Source organism: Artibeus jamaicensis, unplaced genomic scaffold (genome assembly GCF_021234435.1).
Source record: "Artibeus jamaicensis isolate MK-2021 breed Jamaican fruit bat unplaced genomic scaffold, CSHL_Jam_final contig_851, whole genome shotgun sequence".
Lineage (NCBI taxonomy): Eukaryota > Metazoa > Chordata > Mammalia > Chiroptera > Phyllostomidae > Artibeus > Artibeus jamaicensis.
This window is the reverse complement of record NW_026521986.1, coordinates 5,220,693-5,232,688: the sequence shown is the minus strand read 5'-3', so window position 1 is coordinate 5,232,688 and position 11,996 is coordinate 5,220,693. Positions and strand designations below refer to the sequence as shown.

The window sequence follows — 11,996 nt, the reverse complement described above, 5'->3', positions numbered from 1 at the left end:
TTTTCTTAGAAAATTCCATACTGTTTTCCATAGTGGTTGTACCCAATTTGTACTTCTTAATCCCCTTCTTCTTCACCCATTCGCCCACACTCCCCTCCCATCTGCAAACCATCAAAAATGCCCTTTATATCCATGATTCTGTTTCTGTTGTTCTTGTTTGTTTAGCTTTTTTTTAAAAAGATTCAATTGTTGATAGATATCTATTATTGCCATTTTATTGTTCATAGTTTTGATCTTCTTTTTCTTAAATAAGTTCCTTTAACATTTGTATAATAATGACCTGGTGATGATAAATTCCTTTAGTTTTTTCTTGTCTTGGAAGTTTTACCAGCCCTTTGATTCTAAATGATAGCTTTGCTGCGTGGAGCAATCTAGGCAGGAGGTCCCTGCTTTTCCTGACTTTGAATATTTCTTGCCAATTCCTTGTAGCCTGCGAAGTTTCTTTTGAGAAATCAGCTGACAGTCTAATGGGAACTCCCCTATAAATAACTAACTGCTTTTCTCTTGCTGCTTTTAAGATTCTCTCTTTGTCTTTAAACTTTGGCATTTTAATTATGATGTGTTTTAGTGTGAGCCTCTTTGTATGCATCTTGCTTGGGACTCTTTGTGCTTCTTGGACTTGCATGTATACTTCCCTCACAAAATTATCAATTTTTTTCACTATTTTTTACAATAAGTGTCCAATTTCTTGCTCTTTCTCTTCTTCTTCTGGTACCCCTATGACGAGAATGTTGGAATGTTTAAAGTTGTCCCAGAGGCTCCTTAGGATGCTATCCTCATTTTTTTTTTATTCTTTTTTCTTCATGGTTGTTTTTTGCTTCCTTATGTTTCAAACCAGCCATTCATATAGAAAAGGCCCTGTTAACAGTTTGGGTAGGCCCACAAGTTGGTAGGACAGAGGCTCAGGGTATATTCAAGGTGGGGCAAACAGTGTTAGCCAGGGTGATGGAGACTCAGATGTGGCATCTGCCTGCCAGCTCTGTGGCTTTGTGAGGGGAAGGTTCAGAAAAGGGATGATGACCTCTTCCTGCCTTTCTCTCTGGGAGAAAGCTGTCTTGTAGCTAGATGCTACAGTTACTCTTGATGCTAGATGCTTCAGTTACTCCCTGTTTGCCATTGGTGCCTTTCAAGCTGCTACTCTGGTGCTGGAGCTCAGAGAGCGTGAGTCTGAGTAGGTCTGTGTGTGGGTTCTTTAAGGGAAACTGCTTGGAACTTCAGAAGTTTCTTCCATCAACTCATTTCCTGCTGATTTTGCAGCCAGAAGTTATGGGGACTTACCTTCCTGGCTCTGGAACCATGGCTGGGGAGCCTGGTAGGGGGCTGGGGCTCCTTGTTCCTGAGATATCCCTCCTGAATTTTTATCCACCATGCGCGGATGTGGGACCAGCCTGTTCTGTATCTCCACTCTTCCTACCAGTCTGGATAGATTGGTTTCTTTAATTCTGTAGTTGTCAGACTTCTATTTAACTGGATTTCTGATGATTCTGAGTGATGGTTTTTCTGTAGTTTAGTTGTAATTTTGATGTGACTGTGCAAGGAGGTAAGTCTTATTTACCTATGCCTCCATCTTGACCAGAACTCTATTGGAAATTTCTTGGTGTGTTTTTTTAAAAATATTTTATTTATTTATTTTCAAAGAGAGGGGAAGGGAAGGAGAAAGAGAGGGAGAGAAACATCAATGTGTGGTTGCCTCTCATGTGTCCCCCAATGGGAACTGGCCTGCATGTGCCCTGACTGAGAATCGAACCTCGATCGCATGGTTCATAGGCCCGTGCTCAATTAACTGAGCTACACCAGCCAGGGCTCTTGGTGTGTTTTAAAGAAACACAGGAAACTGGCACAGTTGCGTGAAAGGGAGTTTGGTGGTAGAATGAGGCAGTGATGAGAAAAGTGGGTTCCTAAAGGCTGTAGCAGTGAATTGGAATTGCCTGTCTATGTAATTGGAAACTATTGGAGAATACTAACAATGGTAGTTATGTGCAACTCAAAGTATCTTAATGGGTACAGAAGTAGGGTAACTTGGACCTGAAGTTACAATCTGTAAGAACCAGGGTACTCTCTGATGGCAAGTCTGCCTTTAAGCCTTTGAATGGTTATTACACCCATTTAGTCTCCAAGGAATTCATTAGATCAATTAAATGTTGCTGCATTTTTATAGTTTTGAGGAACAAAAATTCATTGTAACTATATACTCATGTATGGATATAATATGATATTGAGGAAATAACTGATTTTCCTGTTGTACAAAAATTTAAACATTATTTAAAATCATAAAAAACTATTGTATTTATTTGAGCACAAACTTTTGCAGCCTCTGTTGAAATGACATCATGTGTTTTCTCTCCTTTGATCTATTAATACAGAGAATTATGTGAACAGATTTCCTGTTACTGAATCATCCTTATATTTCTGGAATAAACCCAACTTGGCCATGGTATGTTATTTGTTTAATATAATGCTGGATTCAATTTGCTAATATTTTATTTTCATTTTTACATTAGTATTCATCAAAGAAATAAGATTATAGCTTTCTATTCTGTTGCTCTCTTGTTCTGGCTTTAGTATTAGTGTCTTTGTAAAAGGAATTGGGATGTTTTTCTTCTGTCTCTGAGATTGTTTAAGTAGTGTCAAACTTTCTTTCCTTGGAAAGTTTTAGAAAAATCAGTTTGTTTAAAAGATTTTATTTATTTATCTTTAGAGGGGAAGGAGAGAGGGAGAGAAATATCAATGTACGGTTGCCTCTCATGGGTCCCCTGCTAGGAACTTGGCCCGCAACCCAGGCATGTGCCCTGACTGGGAATCGAACCATGATCCTCTGGTTCATGTGAGGCCCACTCTCAATCCACTGAGCTACACCAGCCAGGGCGCAAGGTTAATTACCTGGCCAAGGTAATTAACATTGATTGAGCTTGTACTGTATGCCAAAACACAAAGTCTTAACTGCATTTGCTTAGTTAATTCCCCAAAAATAAAATGATTGGGAACATGAGGACTTCTCCAGGAAGATGAAGTATGAGCCTCCTTTCAAAGACAGAATGCCTTCCATCTTTACTTCCTCTCAAACTCTCTAAAAAAAATCAGTTTTTATAGTTAACACAATCTACTCACCTTAAAAAAATAATTTTTTTTCATATGACTTTCTGTTTTTGTCCATATGCCTGAATAATTGTTAAACGGATGTAGTTATACCATTTGTTATATATAATTTACATTCTAATTTTTCCTTTAAACTTATTTCAAATGCTATTCTACAAGCTATAGGCTTTATAATTTCCATTGATAAATACTATTCCATTCTGTGGATGGACCATAGTTTAATAATTTCCTATCCTTGCATAATTAGGATGTTTCCTATTGCTATTTCTGTAAAATAATGCTTCAAAAAGGCATTTTGCATAAGTTGTATTCTCATTTTAGATATTTTTGCTTTAGTGCAAAGTCCCAGGCATAGTATGCTAGAAAACTTTCTATGACTTTTGAGACATGTGGGCAAATTATTTTCCAAAATGTTTGTACCAATTTATCAGGTCTTCAGAATCTGTGCATGTTATTTGCATAACATTTTTGTCAGTATTGAGTGTTATTTATGTATATATTTTCTGTCATTAGGTATGAAATAGCACCATAAACATCTAGTTTGGAGTATCAGAGGTGGGGCAATGAGGAGAGAATTTTCCATTAAGTGCTGATTATCTTATTCATTCTGGAGTTGATTTAATTGCTGTTGTTTCTCAGGTGTAGTAAGTGTTAGTCCTGAGGTCTCTCTGGGACCCTGGCCCCAGCTCTTGGATGCATTGCACTAACTGAAGTCAAAGCTCAGAACTCAGACTTTGTCGTGCTTTGGTTTTTCTTATTTTAGGTTATTGATGAGAGAGAGAGAGAGAAACTTGTTATTCCATTTCCACTTATTAATGCATTTATTGGTTGGTTCTTGAATGTACCCTGACCAGGGATTGAACCCACAACCTTGGCATACTGGGATGACACTCTAACCAACTGAGCTACCTGGCCAAGGTAATTAACATTGATTGAGCTCGTACTGTATGCCAAAACACAAAGTCTTAACTGCATTTGCTTAGTTAATTCCCCAAAAATAAAATGATTGGGAACATGAGGACTTCTCCAGGAAGATGAAGTATGAGCCTCCTTTCAAAGACAGAATGCCTTCCATCTTTACTTCCTCTCAAACTCTCTAATTTGGTGACTATGAACACTGATCACTATCTTCTGAGTAGGCTGTTAGCTGGCTTAGGGAGGGGAGAAAATATCTTGGCTCTTTGGCACTGAACTGATGGTTCTTACCCAGTTAAGCTAGAAAAAAACAAAACACCACTTGCCACCTCAGCGGAAAAAGACCTCTTATTTTTGTGAAATCAAAGTACTTTGTAACCATGACGAATTTCCAGTGTCAGTAAACTGTCCCCAGGGAGAGGTCTGATTACTATCAGCACCTCACGTAGGACAACCACGCTTGCTTTTCCTCCAGCGGCAGTCGTCACACCGGTGACGTCTCCAGCAGGGAAGCTGATCTCACCCACCTGTCAGGGGTGCACAGAAGGATTAACTGGAGAGCCGAGGCCAGCTGACAGAATTTCTATGGTTTTTAAGTTTAGTTGAATTAACTGAGCCCAGGCAATTCAGGAAAATAAAATCTCCTGTTTTCATGGTGATGAAAGGATACAGATGATGGGGTCTAGAAACCAGACTTCTGCTCTTGAGTGAGTAATGAGACTGGGGGGCAGGGAGAAGAGGCGTGTTTTTAGATTAAAATTCATCTCGAGTAATATGCTACAGCCTGGTGCTTTCCTGAAGTTGAAGCCCATCGGACTTGCTATTTTTTGCCTTTTCCATAAATTAATATCAATCATTACTCAATAAACATATTGAACATCTAGGATATTCTTAGTTGTATTTTTGGTCCTGAGAATACTAATATAAATAATGTTTTGTCTCTACTTTCAGGTTAATTATATTAATGAATGGGGGGACTGAAGAGGAGAAGGCACATAGACATGAGAGTGATCGATGTTGGGTCAAGGTACTATGGGAACCCTGAGGAGATAAATACTTTGGTTCAAAGAAGCTGAGTGCTAAGCTTTAGGCCTCTTACTTGACTTCTTGCCTTTTTCTCTACTACACATCTTTCCTAGGAGATCTTGTTCAACCCAAACCTTTCCATCACCCCTGTGTGCAGATGACTCAGTTGTCTTCTTCATTGCTCTGACCATTCTCTGGACTGCATACCCACATGTCTACTTGAGAGTAGGTTTCTCTTCTCAAATTTCTGGCAAATATTTCAAAACCAACACAAAGTGAACTCACATGCCTGCAAACCTATTTCCACAGATTCTCCTCCCAAGCCAGACACTTGGGCCATCTGAGGTGCCTCCCCTCCTTCATCTTTCACAATTGGATCCTGGTGCGTTAACTTCCCAAATAGATTTTGATTGTGCTCTCTTTCATCCACACCTATATTGTCTTAGTCCACACTCTTGGGATTTCTCCCCTCATTACCTCAATGGTCTTATGTCTGATAGGAGTCTCCTTTTTCCAGCCTCACCCTCCGTCCCCAAATACACACACCACTTCAATTATCTGAGTTAGAAGGATCTACTGTATTGGCAACTCCTGTGCGATTGTATCAATACTCTGTACTTTAGTACAAGGATCATACAAAATCCTCCAGTGTCTCCCCAGCAGAACCTGGCCCTTGCTTGCCTCTGGATTTGCCCTCCATCACCAGTCACTCATCCCCATGCCCAAATGATTTTTCACTCCCTGACCCTTCTGAGTTCCCTTTCACTTCTGAGTGTTTCATGCTCTTTCCTCTACCAAGAATATCCTTTTCCTTTCTCTTCACATGTTTAGTCCTAAGTCCTTGATGTGCTCAGAGGACAACTCATCCCAACAGACCTTCTCTCCCTCCTCCAGGTTGGGTTTAGTGTCTCTCCTAACTTAGAGCCTAGCCCTTGTCACTGTTGAAATTATTATCTTAGTTTTTAGTCTGTTTCTCTAGACTAATGCAAGAACTATTAATATGCTTTTCATCTCTATCCCCAATACCTAAAATGGTGCTCAATAGGTAACTGCAGGATAAATGTTGTTGAAGAGGCAACTGAAACTCCAAAATTAAAAAAATATAGTCAAGCATTCAGGGCCAAGTAAATGACATTCTAATAGATCTCACAGAACTGATAGCAGAACCATTGCTAGCAAACGCTTAGAAGCATGGAGGATGACAGGAGAGTCAAGAGATCAGCAAATGTTGCTTACATCAAAAAACAAAGCAAGAGGTGAATTTTAAAGATTAAATAGGTAAGATTGATAGGTGTACATTAATTTAGGAAGGCAATGGTTGTACACCATGAGCTCACAAAAATGTCATGCCAAACTCAAAAATTTGAGAGGTCTATGAAGCTACTAGATAAGGATATAAAACATATTGATTTCAGAAAAGTACCTAAAATGTCTTGTTTTCCCTTTTTGGGGGGAAGATGGAGGAGAGACCCAACATAGTGGTCATCACTGATGCTATTTTAGGAGCTCTGTTCACGGCCCCATTTGCTCTTCCCAGCTTCTTCCCTTCTTGCAATGAAACTATTTAGGAAGATGGGGCTGCAGACCTGTACTTTAAAAAAATTATTATTGTTCATATACAGTTGTCTCCATTTTCACCCCTCATGTCCCCTACCTCTCCCATCCCTGCCTCCCATCCTTCAACCTACCCCTTTGGCTTTGTCTATGTCCTTTACATATGTTTTTGTTGGCCCCTCCCCTTTTTTCCCTCATTATCCCCCTTCCCCCTCTCCTCTGGTTACATCAGTTTGTTCTTTATTTCAATGTCTCTGGTTATATTTTTCTTGCTTGTTTCTTTTTTTTTTTTATTAGGTTCCACTTATAGGTAAAATCATATGGTATTTGTCTTTCACCACCTGGCTTGTTTCACTTATCATAATGCTTTCCAGTTCTATTCATGTTGTCATGAAAGGTAGGAGTTCCTTGTTTCTTTCTGCTGCATTGTATTCCTTTGTGCAAATGTATCACAGTTTATTGATCCACTCATTTACTGATGGGCACTTAGGTTGCTTCTAGCACTTGGCTACTGTAAATTGTGCTGCAATGAACATTGGGGTGCATAGGTTCTTTTGGTGTTTCAGGATTCTTAGGGTATAATCCCAGCAGTGGTATTGCTGGGTCAAAAGACAGTTTCATTTTCAGTTTTCTGAGGAGATTCCATACTGTTTTCTACAGTGGCTGCACCAGTTTGCATTCTCACCAACATTGTACTAGGGTTCTCTTTTCTCCACAACCTTTCCAGGACTTGTTGTTTGTTTGTTTATTTTTTTTACAATGGCCATTCTGACTGGTGTGAAGTGGTATCTCATTGTGGTTTTAATTTTCATCTTTCTGATGGCTAGTGATGCTGAGCATCCTTTCATATATCTCTGGGACCTGTGTATGTTCTCCTTGGAGAAGTGTCTGTTCAGGCCCTTTGCCCATTTTCTAATTGGGTTGTTTGTCTTCCTGGAGTGGAGTCATGTGAATTCTTTATATATTTTGGAGATCAAACCCTTGTCCAAGGCATCATTGACAAATATATTTTTCCATATAGTTGGCTCCCTTTTCATTTTACTGCTGTTTTATTTAGCTGTGCAGAAGCTTTTTATTTTGATGAGATCCCATTTGTTTATTTTTTCCTTTATGTCCCTTGCTCTAGAGGATAATTGAAAATATTGTTCTCTGGAATATCTGAGATTTTCCTGTCTATGTTCTCCTCTAGGACTTTTATGGTGTCATGACTTATATCTTTTAAGTATTTTATCCACTTTGAATTTATTTTTGTGTATGGTGTAAGTCAGTGATGGAGTTTCATTTTTTGCATGTGGCTGTCCATATCTCCCAACACCATTTGTTGAAGAGGCTATTTTTACCCCATTTTATGCTTCTGCCTCCTTGTCAAAAAATTAATTGACCATAGAGATGGGTTTATTTCTGGGCTCTCTATTCTGTTCCATTGGTCTACATGTCTGTTCTTATGCCAGTACCATAATGTTTTGACTACAGAGGCCTTGTAATATAGCTTGATATCAGGTATTGTGATCCCTTCTACTTTGTTCTTTCTCAAAATTGCTGTGGCTATCTCTTGTCATTTATGGTTGCATATAAATTTTTGAAATGTTTGCTCTATATCTGTGAAATATGTCATTGGTATTTTAATAGGTATTGCATTGAATTTATAAATTGCCTGGGGTAATATGGGCATGTTGATGATGTTAATTCTTCCAATCATGAACATGGTACATACTTCCATTTATTTGTGTTTTCCTTAATTTCTTTCTTCTGCGTTGTGTGGTTTTCTGAGTACAGGTCTTTTACGTCCTTGGAAAAGCTTATTCCTAGGTACTTTATTTTTCTTGTTGCTATAGCAAATGGGATTTTCCCCCCCTGATTTCTGATTCTGATACTTTATTGTTGGTATATGGAAATGCCTTCGATTTCTGAATATTGAGTTTGAATCCTGCTGTTTTGCCAAATTCACTCGTATTGACCAGTATGTTTAATAATAATTGAATAAAAGATAAAACACTCTGCTTTGGACTCAAAGAAGGCACCACATTTGTGCACATTTGCTCGTTCCATTTTTCCTTCCTTGACATTTTGATGCCATGATGAGCTTCTTGGTTGTAGCTCTGGGTAGGATGAAGGGAAAGCTTATGAAAACTTCTTTCTCCCTCTCTCCTTTTTATTGGAAAATATGTAGAATTTTTAGCAAAGAAATATAGTACATGGCTACAAAGTAAAATACTATACTAAGAGTTATGATACAAAGTGGTGTTTCTTGCTCTCTTGCAGAAACCATTTTCAACACTTTTGAGCAGTTTCTTTTATAATAAACTTCTTATAATTGACTTCTCCATTTCCAAGCCTTATAATATGCCTATACTTCTGCTTCTAGATTTACAAATTTAGGACATTCTACATTGACTTTGAATTATGGAAGATGAGGGGCAGGTGTAAGCTGGCATGGTGGTATAAGAGAGCACACATATCACCAGCCCTTTTTCCTGTCCTTGTCCTTCAAATAAGTTACCCAGTACCCTTCTGCTCCAGTTGGGGCCATCCATATGGCTATTATTTCGGGATTCTTTTTGTCACTGTCATGTTGGATCCATGATTCCTGAATTTAATATTTTTGTTTCCCTTTGCTTACTTCCTTGTTTACATTGTTTGGTAGCTCATGCAGGTCTGAATATTTCTTTATTCTGTCCTCCTGCTTGATTGAAAGTTGTTTGGGTATAGAATTTCCTAAGATTAAAACAATTTGAATTAGAATTTTGAAGGCATTGTTCCATATTCTTGTTGAAGCTGTGGTGGATGCAGGACAACCTCATCCTCAGCCTCAGTTAGGTCAGGGTTGTAGGACTGAGTTATGGCTAGTGGTTGTGGCTGGAAGTGATGCACCCACTTCAGACCTCCACAGTCCCCCAGGCTCTCCCTTACCCTTCCATGGATGTCTTAATAGGCCATATTTTGAATAAGGTGGCTCCACAAGATGGATCCTTGTCCCTTAAAGATTGCAGAGACTGTCTCTCTGCTTCTGCTGACTGTAATTTTATTGTGTTAACTCATTGAGATTTAGTAGCTGCTGTTAGCTGACCCTGATTAATGAGCAATTCCTATGTCATTCTGATTCTAGTTCCTTTTTATGTGACTTGTTTTCCATGTGACCTAGCTTTCTCTTTGGAAGATGGTTGGAAAGAACACAGCAAGGATATGGCATTTGAGCACATTTCTGAAGGAGGAGTAAGTGTCTGCTGAGCAGAAGGAGCATTGTAAGGTAAGGTATGATGGTACAATAAAGTCTGTTTGAAGAACAGTGAAAAACCTGCACAGGAAGTCATTCATTCATTCACTCACTCATTCAGTATTTATTCACTGTCTATTACCTGAAAGATACAATATGAGGGGATAGAAAATTGGCCCCTTATAGAGTAGAAATAGAAATGTAAACAAAAATTTATAAAATAATATTTAAATACTGCCAGAGAAATGTAGCATGTGACTAAAGGCATAGGATCTGGACACAGACTGCCTAATTCAAATTTTGATTCTGCCTGCTTTAGATGTGTGACCTTGGGCAAATTATTTAACTTCCATTTCTCTATAGGTAAAATGAAGGTAATGGTATTATAACAATGTTCCTGTTGCAACAGTTAAGGAGACAATGAAATGTAAAGTGCTTCATACATGTTGACCACAGAGAAAGATTTTAAAATTTTAGCCATTACTATTATTATTATTATTAAGTATGTGTAGGCATAGGCTGATGCTTGGCTGGGAAGGACCTTTTATAAGCGAGGTCAAGGTGTTTGAGCTGTGCCCTGTAGACATTAGGAGTCATTTCAACACAGAGACGAAGGAGAAAACCATTTTTAGTGTCTTGTCATTCTACTTGCCTTACAAAACCCACTTTCAAGGGAGCAGCAATTTTCCTAAACTTCTGTAAGTCCATTACATGACTACCCTCAATAGCCTGCCTGAGGCGCATTCACAAATTCTTATTTTTATTAAACTGACACTGGCTTCAGAGTTCATCATTGTTTCATCATATATCAGTTTTGATTTCCCAGGGACAATGTGAGTCAATGTGAGAAGAATTTCTTCCTTTTATAACATCTGTTAGGCTACTGAGGTTTGATTCACTGGGTCGAGACATTTGAATGTTATAGGACCACAGGCTATCAGAGCAGGAAGGAGGCTTTGGGGATGCTCTCATACCAACCTCCTCACTTTCCAGATAAAGAAACCGAGGCCCAAGGGGGGCTGGTGATAGCTTTTCCTACAGTCAGCAGTCCTCCTGACAACAATTGTTAATGTTTGGGGGTGATAAGTAATCATGACTCTTTCCTTGCTCTGAGCTGTGAACTAATAGAAAAATAAGACACAGGAATCTGACAGGAGGAGGTAAAAATACTTTTCTTTTTTTTTTTTACTGAATGAAGTTAAATTAGAGAGCACAACTTGATGTGTAGTCAAATGGCCTTTGCTCAGAATTGAACCAACATGTTTGACAGGCACTGGTGGCTGTCTGCCCTACAGGTTTGCCTTTTGCCCTTGACAGTAGAGCTAGTCTTCCACTGTAGAGGCTGTGAGTGCCTAGAACTCCCCTTCCAAGACGTGCTTGCAGTGAGGGCATGGGCATGCGGCCTGATTCTGGCCAGTGTGATGCAAGAGAAATGTGCAGGAACCTCTTGTAAGACCCTTCCTGTCTTAAATAAATGGTTGAGACAAGATAATTTCCTCTCCTTATTCTCTCTCTCTCTGCTTTGGGCAATGTTGCTGAAGGACACTAAGCTTGGAGCTGGGGCAGGTCATGAAGGGACTTATGCCAACACACTGAGAACAGCAGCCAGAAGTCTGGGAAGTACCTGAGCCCTTGGTGATACTTGCAGAGCCATACCGATGCCCATCTCTCTGACTCCGAGCTTCCTGGTACTTAAGCATAAGTACATTTATGCCTCCTTTAGTGGTTTACACTTGTTATTTGCAGCCCAAACCATCCTAACTGATAAATCTACCTGAACTCTAACCTTCCAACATGTTGACTCACCACATTATTTATCTATGTCCTGAGTCAATCAGATAAGCGTCAGGGTGGGAGTGTGGAGCAGTGTCCCATCCACACTTGTTTCTCTTGTCCGCTGCAGAAAAGTGAGAGTGGGAGACAAACACCCCTCCCCACAACCAACCCTGGTCAGAGCACTGAAAGGGAAAGATTAACCTAGTGTCTAAAAATAAAAGGATCTTGTATCTTTTTATAAGATAAACAATAAAAGGATAATTGTTTGAGTTGAGAAATTAGACTCATAACTTTATGTGATGAATGGAGTTGAATTGAGAGTGTGTGTATTCTGATAGAACTTCTAAAGCTTCATGCCTTTGGCTCAGTCTGCTGCAGGCCTCATGGGTCTTCCCAGTTCAGAAAGCAGAATGTT

The 11,996-nt window shown here is 39.2% G+C and overlaps 1 long non-coding RNA gene across 1 annotated transcript; it reads left to right on the top strand.

Moving 5' to 3' along the window:
- The first annotated feature begins 4,591 nt into the window (after positions 1 to 4,591).
- On the top strand, positions 4,592 to 9,791 carry LOC128628578 (uncharacterized). Its single transcript, XR_008392996.1, has 3 exons — positions 4,592 to 4,718; positions 4,963 to 5,038; positions 9,734 to 9,791. It is a non-coding gene; the product is annotated as an uncharacterized LOC128628578 (long non-coding RNA).
- The last annotated feature ends 2,205 nt before the right edge of the window (positions 9,792 to 11,996 follow it).